A 26,248-nucleotide genomic window follows, 5' to 3' on the forward strand; every position below is an offset into this window, starting at 1 on the left:
TATTCTACTGTATCTTAGTCTATGCCGCTCTGACATTGCTCGTCCAAATATTTAAATGTTCTTAATTTCATTCATGTACTTTAGATTTGTGTGTATTGTTGTGAAATTGTTACATATTACTTACATATTACTTATTATTGTTATTGTTATTATTGATATTACTGTACTGTTGAAGCTAGAAACACAAGTATTTCACTACACCCACAATAACGTTTGCTAAACACATGTATGTGACAAATAAAATTTGATTTGATTTTATTGTGTGGCAATAGCGGCTAGGTTTCTGCTCCCTCTGCTCACACTTGCGGCTGAGAAATCGAATCGATCGAAGCAACAGCTCCAGGACGTTCCTCTACCTTTCTGAACTCTCTCAGGCTACAAACAAACTCAAGAAGCTCTGATACCTAGTTTACCCTCTGGAGAATATAGAGGATCTTAGCTGCAGTATATACTTTAAAATGACTTGATACTGTCTACTTATTGATCATATTTTAATACCCTGCAACAAGCAGGTACTTAGGAGATGAATGCAAAGCCTTGTTTGCTTCATGTTAAACCACAAACACAAGATTATGTTAACACAACATGGTGAGAGGCAGAAACATAATCAATAAATGCAATAGTCTTGATAGAATGCTTTCAGAAAGTATTCATACCCCTTGACGTATTCCAGATTTGGTTGTTTTACAGCCTGAATTAAAAAATAATAATAATAATTTAATCTCACCTATCTACACACAATACCCATAATGAAAAAGTGAAAATATGTTTATGTAAAATTGTTGCTAATATCTCATTTACATAAGTATTCACAACCTTGGGTCAATACTTTGTAGAAGAACATTTGGCAGCGATAACAGCTGTGAGTCTTTCTGGGTAAGTCACTAAGAACTTTCCAAATCTGGATTGTGCAACACTTGTCCGTTATTCTTTTCAATTTCTTCAAGCTGTCAAATTAATTGTTTGTCATTGCTAGATAACAATTGTCAGGTCTTGCCATGGATTTTTAAGCAGATTTAAGTCAAAACTGTAACACCGGCCACACTCTGTGTCACGATCGTCGTATAGAATGGACCAAGGCGCAGCGTGTTATGCGTACATTCTCTTTTAATGAATGAACACTGAACGAAAACAATAAAATCAACGAACAAAACGTGAAGCTATACAACTAGTGCTGACGGGCAACTAAACATAGACAAGATCCCACAACACAAATGAGGAAAATGGCTACCTAAATATGATCCCCAATCAGAGAACACGAAAAACAGCTGTCTCTGATTGGGAACCATGTCAGGCCAACATAGACATACAAAAACCCCTAGACATATAAAAACCTTAGACATACAAAAACTAGAGTACCCACCCTAGTCACACCCTGACCTAACCAAAATATCTGGAAAAACAGAGATATCTAAGGTCAGGGCGTGACACTATGTCTTCTAGGTAAGCAACTCTAGCATAGATTTGGCCTTGTGTTTTAGGTTATTGTCGTGCTGAAAGGTGAATTAATCTCCCAGTGTCTGGTGGAAAACAGACTGAACAAAGTTTTCCTCTAGGCCTTGTTCTGTGCTTAGCTCCATTATGTGTATTTTTATCCTGAAAAACTCCCCAGTCCTTAACGATTATAAGCATACCCATAACATGCAGCCACCACTATGAGTAAAATATGGAGAGTGGTACTCAGTAATGTGTTGTATTGGATTTGCCCCAAACTTAACACTTTGTATTCAGAACAAAAAGCTCATTGCTTTGCCACATTTTTTGCAGTATTACTTTAGTGCCTTGTTTGCAAAAAGGATGTGTTCTTTGGAGAGAGAAAAAATATTTCTGGACAGGCTTCCTTCTATTTACAGTCTCAGTTATGAAGAACAGTGGTTGTTCATTTAAAGGTTTCAAGCCGCGACCGTTGGTTGTAGATGGTGGCATTCTGTCATTTCACCACACTATCACAAGGGGGAGTTAGAACACTGATCCATCGGTAGTCTAAAGTGTGGCACAAATAATAAAGAAATGTTTTGACCAAGTTAATCTGCTCATGTTGTGTGAGTTCAATTATTTATGACATTTTGGTTCAAATGAAGAATGTAAACAAAATTCTTCCTTATTCATAATGAATAATTAGATGCGTGTTGCTTTATTTTTCATTATTCATTTTTGGTACTAATTTATCTCCAGCAGCTGCATCACTCTCCACCTCAAGGCCTCAAACTGCACCAGTTTTTTCGTTCTGTCGCCTATAACCATTTGGATAATAAAGCATTTAAAGGCTGACATTAGTTGATTTAAATACTTCTGCCATCAAAATTCTAACTCCTCCAATAACATTTGGACTTTTTAACATTCCCTATAAGGCATGGATTATTATAACCCACTGCAGGGCTAAAACCCATGGGTTTCACCTTCTTACTAAGGATTATATTGAGTTCCGAGAGCCGATCTGTAATCCAACGATTATTATTATTATTATTAATATCTTTATTAACACTGGATTATAATTATATAAAAGCCCCTTAGATATTAAATTAAAAATTAACAACACATTTTTTGAAATATTGAAATAATGTCTACATTTACGTTTGATATTTAAGTTTATTTTAGAAATTACATTTACTTTTGAAACCAAATACTCAAGTAGTATTTTACTAATTTGTATTAATTTGTAAAAGTATAAACATCATTCCACTTTGACATTATGGGGTATTGTGTGTAAAACAGTGACACAAAATCTAAACTTGAATGTAGGAGAATATAACACAATAGATCTGGTTTAGATAATACAAAGAAATAAACATATGTTTTTTCTTTTTATTGTTGTATCATCATCTTTAAAAATGAACAAGATAAAACAAACATTCAGATAGGATGATGCAGACAATTTCAGTGAAACATATAAGAGGGCAACAGTACCTGAGCAGTTTCAGAATGATAACTTCCAAAATGAGTGTGCTACATGACATTTATCATCAAGTCACCCAGGTGTCCCACACAAGTAGCCCAAATGTACCCAAGTGGCCAAATTGGTGAAGGCATACATTTTGAAACAAATAACTATATGCAAAATGCCAAAATGGTATTCTCACACACACCCCCAAAAATGGAGGAAAAAATATGAAGAAAAAAATATATACATTTACAAAATAACAATAATAACTATTTACACACTTTCAATATTTGGAAGACCCTCAGTCCTCTATCAAATCAAATGTATTTATATAGCCCTTCGTACATCAGCTAATATCGCAAAGTGCTGTACAGAAACCCAGCCTAAAACCCCAAACAGCAAGCAATGCGGGTGTAGAAGGTGGAACGGTGGAAACCTAGAGAGGAACCAGGCGATGAGGGGTGACCAGTCCTCTTCTGGCTGTGCCGGGTGGAGATTATAACAGAACATGGCCGATATTTTCAAACGTTCATAGATGACCAGCAGGGTCAAATAATAATAATGACAGTAGTTGTAGAGGATGCAACGGGACAGCACCTCAAGAGTAAATATGAACAGTTTAGGTTTCCATAGCAGCAGGCAGAAGAGCTGAAAATGGAACAGCAGCAAGGCCAGGTGGACTGGGGACAGCAAGGAGTCATCATGCCAGGTAGTCCTGACGCATGGTCATAGGGCTCAGATCCTCCGAGCGAGAGAAAGAGAGAATTAGAGAGAGCATACTTAAATTCACACATGACACCGGATAAGACAGAAGAAGTACTCCAGATATAACAAACTGTCCCTAGGCCCCCGACACATAAACTACTGCAGCATAAATACTGGAGGCTGAGACAGGAGGGGTCAGGAGACACTGTGGACCCATCTGATGAGACCCCCGGACAGGGCCAAACAGGAAGGATATAACATCACTCACTGTGCCAAAGCTCTACACAATATTGTGCTGCTGATGTATAATAAACAGATATATATATAGAGTACAGGGAACATAAGGTTGAATATATTATTATAGACCTGCTACATCTACTGTCTCTTTTATATTATGACATTTCAGCTAGATCTACTGTCTCTATTATATTATGACAGACCAGCTAGATCTAATGTCTTTATTATATTACAACAGACCAGCTGTATCTACTGTCTCCATTTCACTTTGGCCATTGTTGTGGGCCTGCCCTCCCCACAACAGCCTCAAATAGGCTATTTCATGTGGGTTGTGGTGGGGCGGCAGACACACGCATCTCACATTTCATGACATTACATGTTTATATATTACTTCAAAAAAATGTAAAAAATCACAAATAATATTTGATATTATTAATTTCAAACAAGGGCATTAGCATGAGAAGAACTTACCAGTCCAAAATGGTGACATTGTTCCTCTTCTGCAGGCACGGTACAGATTATACACAGTGGCTACAATGGTGTCCTCTCCGTTCAAAAAATATTCCTCCACTTGGGAGGAATGAATCGTCCTACAACAATCTCTCTCACTTTTCCGATCAATTTCTTCTACAATTGTGTGTACATCTGTATATCTAGACTTAGATTTAGCTTTCCCTGACTTAGTCACCATACTGATTGATATATAAACAGCTGAATCTGCGTGTTTACCAAAACAACGCTGTGGTAAAATGCGTAGCTCCTTCCCGGAATAAAACTTCAATAGCGAATGACTCTCTTTACGCTGGAGTTTACGACATGGGTTGGTCTTCCAACACACAACCATTGCAACGGACGTTTACCTCAGCTCATTGGCTATCTACCCAGCTAGATTTCAAGACGATCAGTGGTAATTGGGTTAAAATACAGTCAATCAACGAAACAGTGGTCATATCATTGGTGCACTTGTCGGTTTCTTTCAGTCAATACGTCCCGCGAAATGGCCCATCAGGTTTGGTTGTGTTACAAACAAACCAGTTGATTGCAATGAAACCAAACATGACTGGAAAAGTCACGTTTTGTGTGGGTTATTTACCTGGAATGTGTCGTCGAAAATGGAATGAGACGGAATTCATGACACAAGCGGTTCACAAAATGTTTTGTGTTAGGCTATAAAAACAGATTTTATCAAACAAAAGATCATTCATTGTGTAACAATGAACATTGGGACTCCAAACAGACGAAGATCGTCAAAGGTAAACCATTTATTTTAATCCAGTATGTGATTTTGTTACGCCTGTGCTGGTTGAAATAGTTGTTTTTTTATGGGGCTCTATCCTCAGATAATCGCATCGTATTATTTCACAGTAAATCTTTTTTTAAATCTGACAACGCAGTTGGATTAGCAAGATTCTAGGCTTTCGATAGATGTGAGACACTTGTATTTTCATGAATGTTTAATCTGACTATTTAAGTAGTGATCACCCACCGTATGTTGTGGAATTTCAGCCGGCTACCGGGTTCCGTGCTCAGAGAGGCTAACTATATTTATTTGAGAATGCAGACTTACTCTTTAGTTTAGGCTACATATACATTTCTCCAAGACTTACAGGAATCCAATCCTTGAGTACTAAGATCTTGGAGGGACCATCTCCTTTCCGTGATTGTAAATGAAAGGACATGACTCATCTTTCCGTCTCTTAAAGGAGATAGAGGACCCGTACTTCACTGATCGTTGCTATGATGAGTCTGAATCAGTAACAATGAACAGACTGGAAAATTCAAATAGAAAAAAGAAAACTCATTATGGTTCTATTATTTTGTGACTTTCTTTCAATAGCAAAGTCCCATTCAAACTCAGACATCCTCTTTTCTCATGAATGTATTGGTAATTGTATCATTATATATGTCTGTATGTGTGAACTCCTTCAAGACTGTTGGAAAAGCATTCCTCATGAAGCTGGTTGAGATAATGCCAAGAGTGGGCAAAGCTGTCATCATGGCAAATATATTTAGATTTGTTTAACACTTTTGTGGTTAGTACATGATTACATGTGTTATTTTATAGTTTTGATGTCTTCACTATTATTCTACAATGTAGAAAATAGTACAAATAAAGAAAAACCCTTGACTGAGTAGGTGCGTCCAAACTTTTGACTGGTACTTTATATTTGAATGGTTTTATTATGTTCCCAGCACCTGTACTTTAAACACTAGTACGGTATCCATACTAAGAAGTCGTCAACTTGTATATCCAGGAAGACACACGGTTGCTAAGGCATCAACTAATGGGAATCCTAATAAGGAATACATGGTCTAGATTCTAGAGGGAATTCACAGTGTCAAACAAATAAAAAAAGGTCAACAACATGCTACAGAAAATAAAAACTGCAAAGTAATTCTGAAAGTCTATTATACCTTTCCCAGCAATATAAAGTCATTTCCAGTAACTTTCAATTAATCAAATTTGACCTTAACATATAAAAACTGAATGAAGCTTATGCTTATGATTTAAAAAAGAAAATCAAAATCTCTCTCACACATTTCACTTCAAGTAAACTTTCTGGAACTCTATAGTGTTGGGTAACAGCCAGACCTTGGGATCTCATTTTTGCTCTCTTTTGCCAAGTTTGATAGGATGTACTCTTGGGCAAAGGATGATTTCCTCTGTGACCCGAATTGCAATTATGAGCTGCTATCCGCAGTGATATTCAACTTGGGGTGTCAGTGGTAAATGGTGTCACCCTTTCAGCACCTATCTTTCTCAATATTCCTCTGCTATGAAATTAACCTCACCGAGGATTCTTCCCTTTTTCCTAATTTTAAATGAGTCAGCAGACAGCAGACAAATGAGTCGAGTCCACATAGGGGAAAAACAAAGGTTGATGAGCTGTTACTTTGGAAAATGAAATGTTTTGTGATTTTGCTATTTAGCCAATGATAAATGTTCTACTCTACTCTCTTTCTCTCATGAATACTGTACAGCATATCAATCACAGTGAATCAGATTTGGAGCATTAGGATAGTCTATGATAGATGGTCTGAGACAAACAGGTACAATGTAGGTCATGTTGAAATGTTAACCAGGACCCACAGGTTTTCCAGAGTTAGAGGCTTCACGAGCGTTGATAATGTATGATGCAACTGTTCTCTCTGATGACACTGCATTAGGTCTGTTTGACAATATTCCCCTGCTGCCCACACCACATAAAAAAAGAAGACCGTCTAAATTATGAGAAAATGATATTGTTAACCATGTGTCTACACATACAACATTGGACCAAGGCACTAGCTAATGTCTCTTCACTCATCAGTGCCTCCGTCCAACAACTCTGATAATAGATGGAGGTGATGATGCAAGTAAGTGAACACATGAAAGACAGGTGATCAGAGGGCCAAGCAGGTACCACAGGGGGATATATAAATAATAGCTTCAGTACTGATGAGGCCATTGTAAATCTGTATCTCCCTCAATGACAGTTGGGAGGCAAGTTCATAAATATCCAGAAGGATTGGTTGCACAGGTAGCTGGCTCCTACCCAACCCAGATCAAATCACTTGGAAGTGTGCTCTCGTGTTCTCGCCAACTCTGCTTTAGTTGGGCCCATCAGCTATATGCCGCACCCCTCCTAATACCTTAAAAATCCTTCCTCAACTTTATCGCTGATCTGGCATGATTGTATGGGTAAAAGCTTTCCAATACCCTGTTCTGTCCGATTCGTGACAACTCCAATGAAGGGAGAACTATGCCATTTAAACAGCACTAGCTTCATGTGCAATGGAACTCAAACTCCTAATGATTTCCCATGAGGTTATGGCACCCCAAAGATTGATGGTGATGGCGCACAGCAGTTCCATCATCAGGATATCACATAAGAACCTCAATAGCACCATTTTTCTGTTGTCAGTGTGCAGAGTATCTCTCTGTGCCTGCGTGTGAATGTTTGTTGTTCATAGAGAGTGAGTAGGTCTACATCTTTTTAGTATTCCCTCCTCTCTCTGTTATATCACCATTTCCATTGATATCATCATACACCCAATTAGCTACTTTCTTGACAGTCAGGGTTCGGGAAGTGAGAATGAGAGCGGGAACAGACATTCACGGTGAAGTAAATCTGTCAGTTAATGGTAGACCAGCACTGTACAATTGATGCCAGCTTCAGTCTACAAGAGGGGGAGCTGAAAGATCTCAAGTTGTATTTGTTGTCAACTTGGACAGTGATAACTTTTAGTGAATCCCAGCACCCAAACTAATGCCTGAGAATATTGTATGCCAAAAACCTGCCATTGAAGAAGACGATGAAATAGTAAAAAATATACTGCTGCTTGTTTGAATGAATCATTAAGAAACAAACATGTTATCTATATGTTATTACAATGTAATTCCCATGCCATTTCTTTCCAAATACCTAGTAATTTATCTACCACACAGTAAAGTGAAAACCAGTACTATTATTATGGAGGAATGTGGATTTCTTCCATTGTTTTATTTCTACGTATTTTATTCATTGTCTTCAGCTATTTTTGCAATACTTCTCCAAAATCAAGGATGCATTATGGATCTGGGCCAGGGACCCTGTTATGTAGGTATAAATATAGCACACGCAATACCCATTTTCTCTATGGGTTGCTGCTCGAATAGAACTTATCTAAATTATTGACTTGTTACATTATTTATATTCACTGATGATTTGTAACAGCAGCATGGTTGCGGCACTGCCATCTCCCCATGCATTTATTAAGAATATGTGCATGAAGTATCATGATATGTCTCCATGTTTGGGTGCGTTCATCAATATTCACATACATAAACGTTTTTGATATTCATTTATAAGGTGGAAAACAATCCACTTACAAGCATATGCTATTGTATGTAGTTTCTGTTGTGTTTAATTTAAACACTGTGCATGTATATATTCACTTGCAGATATAGCAAGTAGTCCTCAAGACTGGTCAACTTACTTCTAACCTTGAATTAAAAAGAAGCCATGCAATTGAATTAGTTTGAGACAATAGGACATCTGCAACCTTGCAAGGAGATATGGGCAGTTCAACATTAGTCCTCAAGAGTCAACTAATGCACCCGTAATAATAAAATAATAAAACAATCCCCAACAAAAGTGTATGTTTAAGCAACAGATATGTTTTTTGTACATGCTGCGTCTCAATCTACCGCATCCGCCTTCCGCATCTGCGGTGGAAATCTAGAGCACTGTTTGTCAGACCAGGAGACATCCAAAAATCTGTCTTTTCACGAAAACATCTGTAGCATCCAAACGGTTTTGGCTACAAACTAATATGATGCCACAATAATGTTTTCCGTTTTGCTTTACGATCCACACAAGTGTAACGGGAATCGTCTGAAGGTAACCTGGGACTGGTTAAAAAAAACAAATGTAAGTATGGAAATTATAAAAAGGGGTTACATACAGTGCCTTGCGAAAGTATTCGGCCCCCTTGAACTTTGCGACCTTTTTCCACATTTCAGCCTTCAAACATAAAGATATAAAACTGTATTTTCTTGTGAAGAATCAACAACAAGTGGGACACAATCATGAAGTGGAAAGACATTTATTGGATATTTCAAACTTTTTTAACAAATCAAAAACTGAAAAATTGGGCGTGCAAAATTATTCAGCCCCTTTACTTTCAGTGCAGCAAACTCTCTCCAGAAGTTCAGTGAGGATCTCTGAATGATCCAATGTTGACCTAAATGACTAATGATGATAAATACAATCCACCTGTGTGTAATCAAGTCTCCGTATAAATGCACCTGCACTGTGATAGTCTCAGAGGTCCGTTAAAAGCGCAGAGAGCATCATGAAGAACAAGGAACACACCAGGCAGGTCCGAGATACTGTTGTGAAAAAGTTTAAAGCCGGATTTGGATACAAAAAGATTTCCCAAGCTTTAAACATCCCAAGGAGCACTGTGCAAGCGATAATATTGAAATGGAAGGAGTATCAGACCACTGCAAATCTACCAAGACCTGGCCGTCCCTCTAAACTTTCAGCTCATACAAGGAGAAGACTGATCAGAGATGCAGCCAAGAGGCCCATGATCACTCTGGATGAACTGCAGATATCTACAGCTGAGGTGGGAGACTCTGTCCATAGGACAACAATCAGTCGTATATTGCACAAATCTGGCCTTTATGGAAGAGTGGCAAGAAGAAAGCCATTTCTTAAAGATATCCATAAAAACTGTTGTTTAAAGTTTGCCACAAGCCACCTGGGAGACACACCAAACATGTGGAAGAAGGTGCTCTGGTCAGATGAAACCAAAATGTAACTTTTTGGAAGCAATGCAAAATGTTATGTTTGGTGTAAAAGCAACACAGCTCATCACCCTGAACACACAGTCAAACATGGTGGTGGCAGCATCATGGTTTGGGCCTGCTTTTCTTCAGCAGGGACAGGGAAGATGGTTAAAATTGATGGGAAGATGGATGGAGCCAAATACAGGACCATTCTGTAAGAAAACCTGATGGAGTCTACAAAAGACCTGAGACTGGGATGGAGATTTGTCTTCCAACAAGACAATGATCCAAAACATAAAGCAAAATCTACAATGGAATGGTTAAAAAATAAACATATCCAGGTGTTAGAATGGCCAAGTCAAAGTCCAGACCTGAATCCAATTGAATTGTGGAAAGAACTGAAAACTGCTATTCACAAATGCTCTCCATCCAACCTCACAGCTCGAGCTGTTTTGCAAGGAGGAATAAAATGTCAGTCTCTCGATGTGCAAAACTTATAGAGACATACCCCAAGAGACTTACAGCTGTAATCACAGCAAAAGGTGGCGCTAAATGTATTAACTTAAGGGGGCTGAATAATTTTGCACGCATTTTTCAACCCAATAAATGTTGTTCCACTTCATGATTGTGTCCCACTTGATGTTGATTCTTCACAAAAAAATACAGTTTTATATCTTTATGTTTGAAGCCTGAAATGTGGCAAAAGGTCGCAAAGTTCAAGGGGGCCGAATACTTTCGCAAGGCACTGTATGTAGAGTACCAGTCAAAGGTTTGGACACACGTACTCATTCAATAGTTTTTCTTAATTTTTACTATTTTCTACATTGTAAAATAATAGTGAAGACATTAAAACAAAAAATATTTTATAGTTGAGTCAATGTAGACACCCTTTGCGTGGATGACAGCTTTGCACACTCTTGTCATTCTCTCAACCAGCTTCCTGAGGTAGTCACCTGGACTGCATTTCAATTAACAGGTGTGCCTTGTTAAAAGTCAATTTGTGGAATTTCTTTCCTTCTTAATGTGTTGGAGCCAATTAGTTGTGTTGTGACAAGGCAGGGGTAGTATAGAGAATATAGCTTTATTGGCTAAAATACCAAGTCCATAGTATGGCAAGAACAGTTCAAATAAGCAAAGAGAAACGGCAGTCCGTCATTAAAGACATGAATGTCAGTGAATACGGAACATTTCTAGAACTTTGAAAGTTTCTACAAGTGCTACTGTAACTGGCTCTCATGAGGACCAAGAGTTACCTCTGCAGCAGAGGATCACTTGATAAGAGTTACCAGCCTCAGAAATTGCAGCCCAAATAAATGCTTCACAGAGTTCAAGTAACAGACACATCTCAACATCAACTGTTCAGAGGAAACTGACTGAATCAGGCCTTCATGGTCAAATTGCTGCAAAGAAACCACTACTAAAGGACACCAATAAGAAGATACTTGCTTAGGCCAAGAAATATGAGCAATGGACAGGAAATCTGTCCTTTGGTCTGATGAGTCCAAATTTGAGATTTTTGGTTCCAACCACCGTGTCTTTGTGAGACGCAGAGTAGGTGAACGGATGATCTCTGCATAAGTGGTTCCCACCGTGAAGCAGGGAGGAGGAGGTGTGATGGTGTGGGGGTGCTTTGCTGGTGACACTGTCTGTGATTTATTTAGAATTCAAGGCACACGTAACCAGAATGGATACCACGTCATTGTGCATCCCATCTGGTTTGCGCTAAGTGGGACTATCATTTGTTTTTCAACAGGACAATGACCCAACATACCTCCAGGCTGTGTAAGGGCTACTTGACAAAGAAGGAGAGTGATGGAGTGCTGCATCAGATGACCTGGCCTCCACAATCACCCGACCTCAACCCAATTGAGACAGTTTGGGATGAGTTGGACCGCAGAGTGAAGGAAAAGCAGCCAACAAGCGCTCAGCATACGTGAGAACTCCTTCAAGACTGCTGGAAAGACATTCCAGGTGAAGCTGGTTGAGAGAATACCAAGTGTGTGCAAAGCTGTCAAGGGAAAGGGTGGCTACTTTGATGAATATTAAATATAAAATATGTTTTTATTTGATTAAAAAAAAATCTGAATGATTCCATGTGTTATTTCATAATTTTAATGTCTTGACTATTATTCTAAAATGTAGAAAATAATACAAATAAAGAAAAACCCTTAAATGAGTAGGTGTGTTTTCTTTTTATTGGCTTTTTCTTTGCTATGGATTTTTCTTTGCAACTCTGCCTAGAAAGCAAGCATCCCGGAGTCGCCTCTCACTGTTGACGTTGAGACTGGTGTTTTGCCGGTAATATTTAATGAAGCTGCCAGTTGGGCCTCGGTACGCCTATGTAGATATTCCATAACAAATCTGACATTTCCAGCTACAATAGTCATTTACAACATTACCAATGGACAAAAAATGTGTTTTTCTTTAAAAAACAAGGACTGAACAAAAATATAAACCCAACATGCAACAATTTTGGACATTGGTGGCAGTTTATTGTTCAGTATAATATACCTACAGGGGTCCTAAATTTCAATAAAATAGCTAAATGATCCATGGTATGAGCATCTTACAACAATTACATTTGTTAGCTAGTAGAACCCCCTCCCACCGAGGGTTCTACCTGGAACCAAAAAGGGTTATGGGGACAGCCGAAGAACCATCTTGGAACCTTTTTTTTGTAAACTTCTGCTGGAGCACGCACTCCAGCTATATATTACTGGCCATCCCCAAAGCCAACACCTCCTTTGGCCGCCTTTCCTTTCAGTTCTCTGCTGTCAGTGACTGGAACAAATTGCAAAAATTGCTGAAAATGGAGACTTACATTTCCCTCACTAACTTTTTGCTTGCCTATAACTTCAGGCTAACCCTACACCCAAACAAGGGCACTCGCTGCAGCTGTACATAGTCCATCTGTAAATAGCCCACCCAATCTACCTACCTCATCCCCATATTGTTTTTATTTACTTTTCTGCTCTTTTGCACACCAGTATCACTACTTGCGCATCATCTGCTCATCTATCACTCTAGTGTTAATCTGCTAAATTGTAATTACTTTGCTACTATGGCCTATTTATTGCCTTACCTCCTCACACCATTTGCACACACTGTATATAGACTTTCTTTTTTTCTATTGTTTTATTGACTGAATGCTGTTTTTTCCATGTGTAACTCTTTGTTGTTTGTGTCGCACTGCTTTGCTTTGTCTTGGTCAGGTCGCAGTTGTAAATGAGAACTTGTTCTCAACTAGCTTACCTGGTTAAATAAAGATTAAATAAAAAAGGTCGAGGCCCCTTTATGTTCAAGGTTTCAGGCTTGTAAATTCAAAAACTAACAAGAAATACCAGTTTTAGTACAGGGACACAGTCTTGGAAATTAGTGTTTGCGCGTGCCATGAAGACAGGACACACCTAACATCGGTTTCCTATTGAACATACAGAAAGTAGGAAGACATTTATAGTTTGATTACATTTTATCTGATGCGTAAACAGAACTGTATTTTGACATTGTTGAAACAGTTTAGGGGTAGATTTTCAGATTCCTTTCTCTGCACATTGAAAGAGTGGATTACTCAAATTGATGGTCCCAACTAAACTGACTTTTTGGGATATAAAGAAGGATTTGATCTAACAAAACGAACAAAACATGTTATAGCTGGGACCCTTTTGATGACAAATCGGAGGAAAAAAATAAGTGAATATTTAATCGCTATTTAGGAAACGTGCCGGTGGAAAAACATTTTGTGGGGCGCCGTCCTAAAACAATTGCATTGCATGTTTTCGCTGTAATAGATACTGTTAATCGGACAGTGTAATTAGATTAACAGGAATTTAAGCTTTCAACCGATATACAGTGTATGTACCTATATGTTTAATACCCATAATTTTTCTGATTAATTATTTTAATTGCGCTCCCTGCAGTTTCACCGGAAGTTGTCCCGCTAGCGGGATGCCAGTCCTTAAGAGTGTACTGTAAACTAAACCCCCATTTAAGCTGCATGGCTCACCTCCAAATGTACTCAACCTGTCACGCCCTGAACTTAGAGATCCTTTAAATTCTCTATTTTGGTTAGGTCAGGGTGTGACTAGGGTGGGCAATCTAGTTTTCCTATTTCTTTGTTTGGCCTGGTATGGTTCCCAATCAGAGGCTGTCTATCGTTGTCTCTGATTGGGGATCATACTTAGGCAGCCTTTTTCCCACCTTAGTTTGTGGGATCTTGATTTTGTATAGTTGCTGTGAAGCCTGCAGAACTTTACGTTGGTTTTGTATTTTGTTGTTTTTCGGTGTTCATTTTAATAAAAGTAAGATGTTCGCCTACCACACTGCACCTTGGTCCGATCCTTCCATCAATGAACATAACACAACCGAATAATTCCACACTTCTGTCATGAAACTGCCTTACCCCGGCAGTCCTTCAAATTGCCCCAGGATTTTCACCTCTAAAACAGGTGTCATTGTTCTCACTGAGCAATGTAATTTGGCAAGATATTCTGTGAAACGCTATCGCCATTGCATCGGCCCTCAGGGGAATGTCGTGGCCTTGATCCCATCTCCCACAATCCTTATTTCTGCAAGTAACCATAGTCCTGTTCACTGAGAGGAAAAACGTATATTTATATATTAAACAGCAGTTTAAACCTGGAAATGTTTAATGTTGGTAGTTAAAATGTTGTCCACGTTTATCACATCACTCTGGTGGTGTTCGGAGCAGAGCAGCAGTAACAGATAGATAAATACAATTGAAATCTATTTTATTTATACTTATCTGCACCAGCATTTACTCCACTCTCTGAATGGCCTCTATTTGAAACTCGGTGCTCAAATGTTGTGTCCTCAGTCATTCACTACTAGCACGCAAAATACAATCTAATTCAATATTTTGTGGTTGAGCAAAGTAGCCCCTAAAAAACAAACCCAGTATCACATTAATTCTGTCTTCCCTTGCTCAAGCATTATTTGTCAGTGACAGAATAACCTGCAAACACAGTGAATGTGGCAGCGGCTCGCTGCAGTAACTGTGTTTGGCAATGATTAATCAAGGTCACCAGTGGCTTTCTCATCTTACGCAATTAACCTAGTTTCTCTGCGGTGGCGGCAATCTATGGGGAAGCAATTAAAATCCAAATACTTCCTGCTGGGTGTGGACTTAACCTTGCTGGAACTTTGGCTGCAAAATCCACCGCAAACGCGCTGCCTCCTGCAGCAGGATTTAACCCTTTCCTGGACAATTAATGACAATTAGGACCCATCGCTATCCTATAATAAGTGATAAATGACCTGACGCTATATTGCTTTCACTTAGTTAGCTGATTATGATTGATAATCTTAAGGCAGAAGGGAAAGATGAAGAGAGGATGGGAAGGCAATATTGTTTTTCTAAAGAGGATATGGAGAATCACAGCAGGCTTTCATCTTATCATGAACCAGGCAACTGCATATGCCGAAGCACACGTGTGGAGCACTACACCTCCAGCATCTAAGCTGTATCCAGCCACCAGCAATCACCAAACTTTGTTAGTGTGTACTGACCTTGCCGTCGTCTCCCTGATGGCAACAAACAATCAAGTCTCCCTTTATCCTCCCAAGGATGAGTGCTGCAAGGTGGCTTCTCTCCCTGGCCAGTGATGAAGCGCTATTCTGCCTCATTGGCTCATCCTTTCACCTGCAAGATGGTGACAGAGAGAACATGAACAATTTAAATTGCATTGCGAGACAGTTTAAAAAAAACTTTTATTTTGGGGGATGGAGGGGCTGGGAGGCATTGGAAAGAGGCACTATACCGATTCAGATAATATCTGATATATACTATGCATTCAAAAGTATGTGGACACCCATTCAAATTAGTGGATTCTGCTATTTCAGCCAAAACACCCGTTGCTGACAGGTGTCTAAAATCGAGCACATGGCCATGCAGTCTCCATAGACAAACATTGGCAGTGGATTTGCCTTACTGAAGAGCTCAGTGACCTTCAACGTGGCACCGTCATAGGTTGCCACCTTTCCAACAAATCAGTTCGTAAAATCTCTGCCCTGCTAGAGCTGCCCCGGTCAACTGTACGTGCTGTTATTGTGAAGTGGAAACGTTTAGGAGTAACCGGCTCGGCCGCAAAGTGGTAGGCCGCACAAGCTCACAGAATGGGACTGCCGAGTGCTGAAGCGTGTAGCGCTTAAAAATCGCCTCTCATCGTTTGCAACACTCACTACCGAGTTCCAAACTGCCTCTGGAAGCGACGTCAGCATGAGAACTATTCGACGTGAAATGGACTTCCATGGTCGAGCAGCTGCACCCAAGCCTATGATCACCATGCGCAATGCCAAGCATCGGCTGGAGTGGGTTAATACTCGCCGCCATTGGACTCTGGAACAGTGGAAACGTGTTCTCGGGAATGTTGAATCTGGCATTCTGACGGACACATCTGGGATTGGTTGATGCCCCTTAGTTCCAGTGAATTGTAATGCTATAGCATACAATGACATATTCTGTGCTTCCAACTTTGTGGCAACAGTTTTGGGATCTCTTTCATGTTTCAGCTTGACAACTCCCCTGTGCACAAAGTGAGGTCCATACATATAGTTTGTTGAGATCAGTCTGGAAGAACTTGACTGGCTTGCACAGAGCCCTGACCTCAACCCCATCCAACAGCTTTTGGATGAATTGGAACGCCGACTGCGAGCCAGACCTAATCGCCCAACATCTGTACCTGACCTCACTACTGCTCTTGAAGCAATGTTAAAGTGGAAAGCCCTCCCAGAAGAGTGGAGGCGTTTATACCAGCAATGAGGGGACTAACTCCATATTAATGACAATTATTTTGGAATGACAATTTGACGAGCATGTAGTGTAGACTCTGTATTGCTTCCTCTTTTGTATAGCCAAGTTATTGTTAATCATTGTATTTTTATTATTACGTGCTTTACCTTTCTATTTCTTTCTTTCTGCGTTGTTGGGAAGGGCCCAACAAGTAAGCATTTCACTGTTAGTCTACAACTTTTGTTTACGAACCATGTGAAAAATAAAATTTTATTTGATGTCATTATGAAATGGTACGTTTGGATGTTTGCGAAGCATGTGACAAATAAAATTGTATTTGATGTCATTATAAAACAGTACCTTTTGGATCCTGGATGCTGATTGGTTGATAACCATTAGTTATTCAATAACGCAAAATGCCATAATTACTGTACATTCCAAGTATCAATGTGCGTCCACTGTCCCGCAGCCCAGCATTCATAAACTCAATCTCCTCAGGAAAATCTCGACATTATTGCCTAGCATTTTGTTTGGTACAGTGGAAGTTAATGAGCCTCACTGTGTGCATAGTTGACCTGTTGAAGATGTTGCAGGTTTTTTTTGCAATCCCGAGGCTGACGGCTTCTCTGGTCCAGGCAAATTCATTTATAAGGATCATTAGAATTAATATATCCAACTAATTGGCAATAGAAGTAAAGGTAAAACAAATGAAAATGGACGTAGTTTTCTGTCATTTTAGCTGCTTGATGTGATTGAGTGTTGGCTAGTTAGTTAGCAAAGGAGAAGTAATGTCAGCCTAGCTATCCTCGATAACCATCTTATAGACTTGACAATCAGCTGGATGTTGCCTATTTATAATTTAATTAAATCATATTTTTTTCAGTTGTCTCTCGTCATCATTGAACCTCTGCTAGCTACATAAACAATGTTTTTTTTGCATAACAACATTGGATTAATTGAATTAATGACTGGGTCGAAACATGAAAATAGAATAAGCAGCAAGCTTGTTTGTTTATCAACCTCAGAACTAACAACTTGTTTTTACCCAGACTATATCATCTGGTGAAAGGATTAAATAAAACTAATTTACTCATTTAACCTCTTAGAGCTACCCCCCTACTTTTTTCAATCTCCGCCTGAAGACATACCCAAATATAACTGCCTGTAGCTCAGGCACAGAACCAAGGATATGCATATTCTTGGTACCATCTGAAAGAAAACACTGAAGTTTGTGTAAATGTGAATTGAATGTAGGAGAATATAACACAATAGATCTGGTTTAGATAATACAATGAAAAAATATATGTTTTTTTATTTTTATTGTTGTATCATCTTTAAAATGAACAAGATAAAACAAACATTCAGATAGGATGATGGCGACAATTTCAGTGAAAAACATAAGAGGGCAACAGTACTTGTGCAAAGTTTCAAAATGAGTGTGCTACATGACATTTATCATGAAGTCACCCAGGTGTCCCACACAAGTAGCCCAAATGTACCCAAGTGGCCAAATTGGTGAAGTGAAACATTTTGAATGGAATAACTATATAAAAAAAAACATGAAAAAAAATACATTTACAAAATAACACTTTCAATATTTGGAAGACCCTCAGTCCTCTACACAATATTATGCTGCTGATGCCAGGTGCCATAGCACATCCATGCCTGCAGAAATACATTTGGGCAGATGAACACCACTTGTGGCAAGAGCTGGATGAACCAGCTTCAGTAGGGGATGGACACCTTGGCACTGGGGGCTCCCATTCGGAGTCAGTGTCACTGTGAAAGAAAATGTTCAGTTAGAATAGTTTCACACATGAGCCCTGTATCAACAGGTATAATAAACAGATATATATAGAGTACAGGGAACATAAGGTTGAATATATGCTAGATCTACTGTCTCATTTATATTATGACATTTCAGCTAGATCTACTGTCTCTATTATATTATGACAGACCAGCTAGATCTACTGTCATTATTATATTACAACAGACCAGCTGTATCTACTGTCTCCATTTCACTTTGGCCATTGTTGTGGGCCTGCCCTCCATTCAACAGCCTCAAATAGGCTATTTCATTTCACATTTTTCATTTTTACCAGTCTGAAACGATGTCCTATCCGTTCAAAAAATATTCCTCCATTTGGGAATCGCTAAATGAATCGCCCTTGATCAATTTCTTCTAAAATTGTGTGTACATCTGTATATCTAGACTTAGATTTAGCTTTCCCTGACTTAGTCGCCATACTGATTGATATATAAACAGCTGAATATGCGCGTTTACCAAAACAATGCTGTGCACAACATGCATAGCTCCTTCCGGTATGAATCGTCAATGGCGAATGAACCTCTTTACGCCAGAGTTTACTACACGGGTTTGTCTTCCAACACATAAACATTACATATTGCCGTTTCCCTCAGCTCATTGGCTATCTACCCAGCTAGATTTCAAGACGATCAGTGGTCATTTGGTTAAAATACAGTCAATCAACGAAACAGCGGGCAAATCATTGGTGCACAATAATGTCATAACTTGTTCTCTTCAAATCGGTTTCTTTCAGTCAATACGTCCCGCGAAATGACCCATCAGGTTTCGTTGTGTTACAAACAAAACCAGTTGATTGCATTGAAACCAAACATGACTGGAAAAGTCACGTTTTGTGTGTGTATTTACCTCGAATGTGTTGTTGAAAATGGAATGAGATGGAATTCACGACACAAGCGGTTCACAAAATGTTTCGTGTTAGGCTATAAAAATGGATTTTATCAAACAAAAGACCATTCATTGTGTAACAATGAGCATTGGGATTGCAAACAGAGGAAGATCGTCAACGGTAAACGTTTTATTTTATTGCAGTTTGTGATTTTGTTACGCCTGTGCTGGTTGAAATAGTTATTTTTTATGGGGCTCTATCCTCAGATAATCACATCGTATTCTTTCGCAGTAAATCCTTTTTTAAATCTGACAATGCAGTTGGATTAGCAAGATTCTAGGCTTTCGAAACATGTGAGACAATTGTATTTTCATGAATGTTTAATATGATTATTTATGTAGCGATCACCGTATGTTGTCGAATTTCATCACGCTACCGGGTTCCGTGCGCAGAAAGGTTAAAATAACCACATTTTCATTAAAGTTAATCTTCTTTTATATATGTTGGCAACTGTTTAATAAAAGCAATAATGCCCTCGAACCTGAGAATTATCATGTGATAACTCCCTCCTAAGTGCTGTTTCCCGGCTCTTGGCTGTCCCTCTCGCCTAACAGCCCTCATTACGATAATCCCTGGGTTCTCATGCTTTATTGCCTAATGAGTGCATTGCGGTCATCATAATGACAGTTGGAATGTCAGAATTCTAAGACCTATTTTACTTGTGAAATATGATGAAACACTGGTGGATAATGGTATTTGACTCCAAATAAAGAGCAGTGCTTTTATGAATGATCATGTACGGTATAATCAGGTGCAAATTTTATGACACCCTCACATGTACTCTGTAAACATGGCTGAACTAAATGCCTGTGTCTGTCTTCTATTTAATCCCCAATCATTGCCACCATGTCCTTTGTCCTTGTGCTGTACTCCCATACCTGTAACCAAATCAAGAAATCCCACAACATCTCCCAATTATAAATGTGAAATAAGCTTTAAAGTACATTAGAAAGTTAGAATTATCAACAGCGAGAATGAATGGTGCTAATCAAGGAACAAATGAGGTGTGAACAAATGTACTTGACTCTAAAGAACAATCTCAGTGTCACATCCTGACCTTAGTTCCTTTTTCATGTCTCTATTTTTTTGTTTGGTCAAGGCGTGAGTTGGGGTGGGCATTCTATGTTTTTGTTCTTTTGTATTTCTGTGTTTGGACTGGTATGATTCCCAATCAGAGGCAGCTGTCTATCGTTGTCGTTGATTGAGAACCATACTTAGGTTGCCTGTTCCCATCTGTGTTGGTGGGTAGTTGTTTTCTGTTTTGTGTGTCTTCACCTTACAGAACTGTTTTGTTTCATTCACACTCTCTCTTTGTTGTTTTTTGGTTATTGCAGTGTTCAGTATTAATTGTTTACCTTTGGATGATCTTCGGATGTTTTCACTCACGACACTCCCAGTTACACAACAAATGTTCCGTTTGTTCCATAAAGATGATTTTTATGCTGTGCTGTAAACGGGCGAATGTGGGCATTGAGCCTAATGCACCAAATCTCCAGTGCTCCCCCACAGCTCGGTTCAACCTGTGCCTGCAATCTAGAGGGTCCGGGCTAAAGTGGTCATCCAGCCTGGAGGAGTGGTGCCAAGGCTGCGCACCAGTGCTCCCCCACAGCCCGGTCCATCCGGTGCCTCCTCCACGCACCAGGCCTCCTGTAGATCTCCCCAGCCTGGTGGGTCCTGTGGCAGCCCCACACACCAGGCTGTCTCTCCGTCTCCTCCCTCCAGGTTCTACCGCCTGTCCGGAGCTGCCAGAGTCTCCCGCCTGTCCGGAGCTGCTAGAGCCACCCGTCAGTCCGCAGCCGTCAGAGTCTACCGCCTGTCCTGCGCCACCAGAGTCTCCCTCCTATTCGGGGCCTGCGGTAAGGGTCCCCAGTCCGAGGTCGGCGGCGAGGGTCGCCACTCCAGAGGCGCCACATAAGTGGGCCAAGACTAAGGTGGAGTTGGGTCTATGTACCGCACCAGAGCCGCCACCGTGGTGAAATTCCCACCCAGACCCTCCCCTATAGGTTCAGGTTTTGCGACCGGAGTACGCACCTTTGGGGGTACTGTCACATCCTGACCGTAGTTCCTTTTTTATGTCTCTATTTTTGGTTTGGTCAGGACATGAGTTGGGGTGGGCATCCTATGTTTTTGTTGGCCTGGTATGGTTCCCAATCAGAGGCAGCTGTCTATCGTTGTCTCTGATTGACAACCATACTTAGGTAGCCTGTTCCCACCTGTGTTGGTGGGTAGTTGTTTTCTGTTTTAAGTGTCTTCACCTTACAGAAATGTTATGTTTCGTTCACTCTCTCTCTTTGTTGTTTTTGGTTATTGCAGTGTTCAGTTTTAATTGTTTACCTTTGATGATCTTTGGATGTTTTCACTCAAGGTAAAATACCAAGTTCATTTTATGACGAAGAAAAGAGAAATGACAGTCCACTTTAAGACATGAAGGTCAGTCAATACGGAAATTTCAAGAACTTCAAAAAATGTTTCAAGTGCAGTTGAAAAAACCATTAAACGCTACAGTGAAATTGTCTCTCATGAGGGCCGCCACAGGGAAGGAAGACCCAGAGTTACCTCTGCTGCAGAGGATAAGTTCATTAGAGTTACCAGCCTCAGAAATGACAGCCCAAATAAATGCTTCACAGAGTTCAAGTAACAGACACATCTCAACATCAACTGTTCAGAAGAGACTGTGTGAATCAGGCCTTCATGGTCAAATTGCTGCTAAGAAACCACTACTAAAGGACACCAATACAAAGAAGAGACTTGTTTGTGCCAAGAAACACGGGAAATGGACATTAGACTGGTGGAAATCTGTCCATTGGTCTGATGAGCCCAAATTTGAGATTTTTGGATCCATGTCTTTGAGACTCGAGTAGGTGAACGGATGATCTCATTCAAGATACACGTAACCAGCATGGCTACCACAGTATTCTTTAGCAATACGCCATCCCATCTGGTTTGCGCTTAGTGGGACTATCATTTGTTTTTCAACAGGACAATGACCAAACACATCTCCAAGCTGTGTAAGGGCTATTTGACAAAGAAGGAGAGTGATGGAGTGCTGCATCAGATGACCTGCCCTCCATAATCACCCGACCTCAACCCAATTGAGATGGTTTGGGATGAGTTGGACCGCAGAGTGAAGGAAAAGCAGCCAACAAGTGCTCAGCATATGTGGGAACTCCTCCAAGACTGTTGGGAAAGCATTCCAGGTGAAGCTGTTTAAGAGAATGTGCAAAGCTGTCATCAAGGTAAAGGGTGGCTACTTTGAAGAATATAAAATATATTTTGATTTCTTTTACACTTTATTTTGGTTACTACATGATTCAATGTGTGTTATTTCATAGTGTTGATGTCTTCACTATTATTCTACAATGTAGAAAATAGGAACAATGTAGAAAAACCCTTCAATGAGTATGTGTGTCCAAACTTTTGACTTGTACTGTACATACAAACAATATACACTCTAAGCTGACATATGGAATTGTTTTAAGATTGTCATACTGTGGCTAATTTAGCTATTTGATTTTGAATTGTAGAACCCCTTTAGGTATCAAAAATATATATATACTTTTTTTTTGGGGGGGGGGTAAAATATTACATTTGGGATTTACTACTAAAGCCCAGAGAAACACACTGAATAACACATTCATAAATGGCAAAAAAAGACCGTCAAAAAATAAATCCTAAGAAACAAGATTGTGAAGTGTCTGTCCTATATCTAGGAGATATAAGAAAGCTCAGGATTTATATATTTTTTTTTTTACTTATTTGTGATAATTAAACTACCTTCATACTTCCATTCATTAAAAACAACAGTACCGGTTACCTTCAGATGAGTCTCGTGACACTTGTTGGTTTACATTAGTTTGTAGCCCAAACTGTTTGAACGATACAAACAGAAGTTGGCACATCGATGGAACCATCCCCTAACACTTGTGCAAAACATAGACCACCATGTTCGTGAGTCTCCCCTTTCCATATAGGGGTCAAAATACTTAGTAGGTCAAACCGTTCAGACACTACAGACGTTTTTGGACTTTGGGGCCGTCCTGTAGATGGCATCCCCATAATCCAGGATGTGGAGTAGTGTCATTTAGACCAGGAAGTGTTTAACAGAGTGTTTAAATGAAGATTTGATTCGGTAGAGAAAGCCTATTCTGGATTTGACCTTTCTTTGAAGATTATTGATTGTTTTTGTGTGTGTGTGGAATGATAGTGGCATGTCCAGCCAGAATCCCAGGTATTTGTATGCACTGACAAATTCCAGGGCAGACCCATCTATTAAGTAGATGTTAAGGTGAACGTCAATGTGATTTTTCCTGTAGAACAGCATAGCTTTTTGTTTGTGTTGAGGAGGTGGTGCAGGTTGAGGAAGGTATGCTTGATGTGAATGAAGGTTGATTGGAGGCTTGTTAGCACAGAGTTTGAGGGCCCAGATGTATAGAGAATGGTGTCATTGGCAAAGAGGTGTATGAAGTACTCATTAACATTTCGTAAAACGTTATTTGTCTAAATGGAGATGGTGGGGCCTAGGGTGGATCCTTGAGGGACACCCATGGTGACTGGAAGGGGTGAAGATAGCATGTTATCTGATTTTTACAATACTATAATATTTCTGGTTATTTAAAAGATATTTCACCACGGTTTGGATGGTACAATGATTTTCTACATTGCTTGTTTTGAAATTGGGGAGAAAAAGGGGGTAAAATACCCCAAAAATACAAAACTATATAAAATAAAAAGTCTAAATCTGTCGCTGGTCATCAAACCTTACATATGGCTTCCTGTAAGAGCTTTGATGAACCCAGACCCGACAGAGGTGCAACGTGTATAAAAGAAAAGGAGGGATCTCCATCCACTGTTTAAAACCTCCCCATGAAAAGACACCTCAAGACATCACAGACTTACGCATGTTTGATCTTTTGCCCTTCGTCTTCAGGATGACTGCCTGTCTTTTTCATGCTTTCAGGACTAGAAATACATCCGCCAACCCACTCCACCTTTCTTGTTCGATTGGGCACACACAAACAAATAAACACATCAGCTCGTCGCTTTCGTTGAATCTCTGAACAGTGTTTTATTTTGCTCTTATTTTACGGGCCATTGCCTGTCCTCCTGGCTCATTTATTTCAGTGTTCTTCTTTCCTTTTCCCAATGATGCTGTGTGGCTCCATTAGAAAGGAGGCTGTGAATTTAGCATGGCTGTGCTGCTTTCTGTCTGCCTGGGAACAGCTATTCCTCTGGGTGGCACGAGTTCTCCACTATTCTGAGGAACGTTTCTCAGTTTGGAAAGGGGAATAAGTCAGAGGCTACACGGTAAAGGATGAGACACACCGCCAACTTCACAGCTCGTCTGGGCTGAGGTGGGAATAACGAAATGTGTCAGGGCGGTGGGGCAATGTGGGCTTTCAAGGTTTTTAGTTAGCCTATGTTATACTAGATACATATACAGACACAAACAGTAGATAGAAAACCAGAAAATCAATTTGCTATATTTGACCACTGTCTCCTCACAAAAATCCAGGCAACCAGTATGGGGCATCTGTGTCCATTACTTGAAAGCACACACATCAGATAGCATCACAGCTCAGGTCAATTGCCAGCACGAGTCAGATTGCTAGTCTCGCAGGGGATTATGGGTGATATGGATATGGCTCTTTATGGATATACAGTACGCTTTATAATCCTCCATTGGAGGTGTTCTGGTTTCAGGTATTTAGCTCCGGCGACACATAACTGATGGCATCGAGCTTTCTACTTTTCTATGCTCTCCAGGCAATCTCTCACATCACATCCCCCACACTTGCAGAAGATAGTTTAATGTAATTTTTTCTGTTATGCCTGTCAGCGGCCTGTGATCAGATTTAAATTATTGCATGCATGCAACAGACTGGAATCCAACAGACTTTCAAGACCAGGGAAAGCCATGAGAAAGCATCACCGACTTCTTGACAGTTTCTGTTTTAATTCATGAGCATACTACGTTCTTATTATTGATTTGTAATTATGTGAACTTCAACAGGCAATGTCCTATTCCTGAATGGAATTTCATTCTTTTAGTCTGTAAAGAATGGAGCTGACCCTAACCTTGCTTCTATTGTCAGGGCTCCCGAGTGGCGCTGTGGTCTAAGGTACTGCAAATCAGTGCTAGATGCATTGCTACAGACCCTTGTTCGATCCCGGACTGCATCACAACCTGCTGTGATCGGGAGTCCCATAGGCTGGCGCACAATTGGCACAGCGTTGTTAGGGTTAGTGGAGGGTCTGGCCGTCATTGTAAAATAAAAAACGTGTTCTTAACTGACCTGCCTAATTAAATTATAGGTTACAAAACATATAGTATATTGTGTCCAAACCGTTGACTGGTAGTGTAGTGTAACGTAATATATATATATATATTACATTACACTACACTACCAGTCAACGGTTTGGACACACTTTTCATTATTTTTACTATTTTTTCATAATTTTTTACTATTTTCTACATTCGGGTAAGGGGGATATCTAGTCAGTTGTACAACTGAATGCCTTAATACATTCAATCCGGAAAATGTCAAGAACTTTGAACGTTTCTTCAAGTGCAGTCGCAAAAACCATCAATCGTCATGATGAAACTGTCTCTCATGAGGACTGCCAGAGGAAAGGAAGACCCAGAGTTGCCTCTGCTGCAAAGGATAAGTTCATTAGAACAACTGCACCTCAGATTGCAGCCCAAATCA

General features: G+C 39.8%; 1 protein-coding gene across 3 annotated transcripts in view; it reads right to left on the reverse strand.

Annotated features, from left to right (window-relative positions):
• Positions 1-26,248, reverse strand: part of LOC118368561 (leucine-rich repeat and fibronectin type-III domain-containing protein 2) — a 233,100-nt gene that overhangs the window by 132,876 nt on the left and 73,976 nt on the right. For all 3 annotated transcript variants that reach the window (XR_004822372.2, XR_004822371.2, XM_035752754.2), the window contains exon 2: positions 15,606-15,738. The gene's annotated coding sequence lies outside the window, so the exon portion shown is untranslated. The remainder of the gene's footprint in view (positions 1-15,605; positions 15,739-26,248) is intronic.

Source organism: Oncorhynchus keta, chromosome 35 (assembly GCF_023373465.1).
Source record: "Oncorhynchus keta strain PuntledgeMale-10-30-2019 chromosome 35, Oket_V2, whole genome shotgun sequence".
Classification (NCBI taxonomy): Eukaryota; Metazoa; Chordata; class Actinopteri; order Salmoniformes; family Salmonidae; genus Oncorhynchus; species Oncorhynchus keta.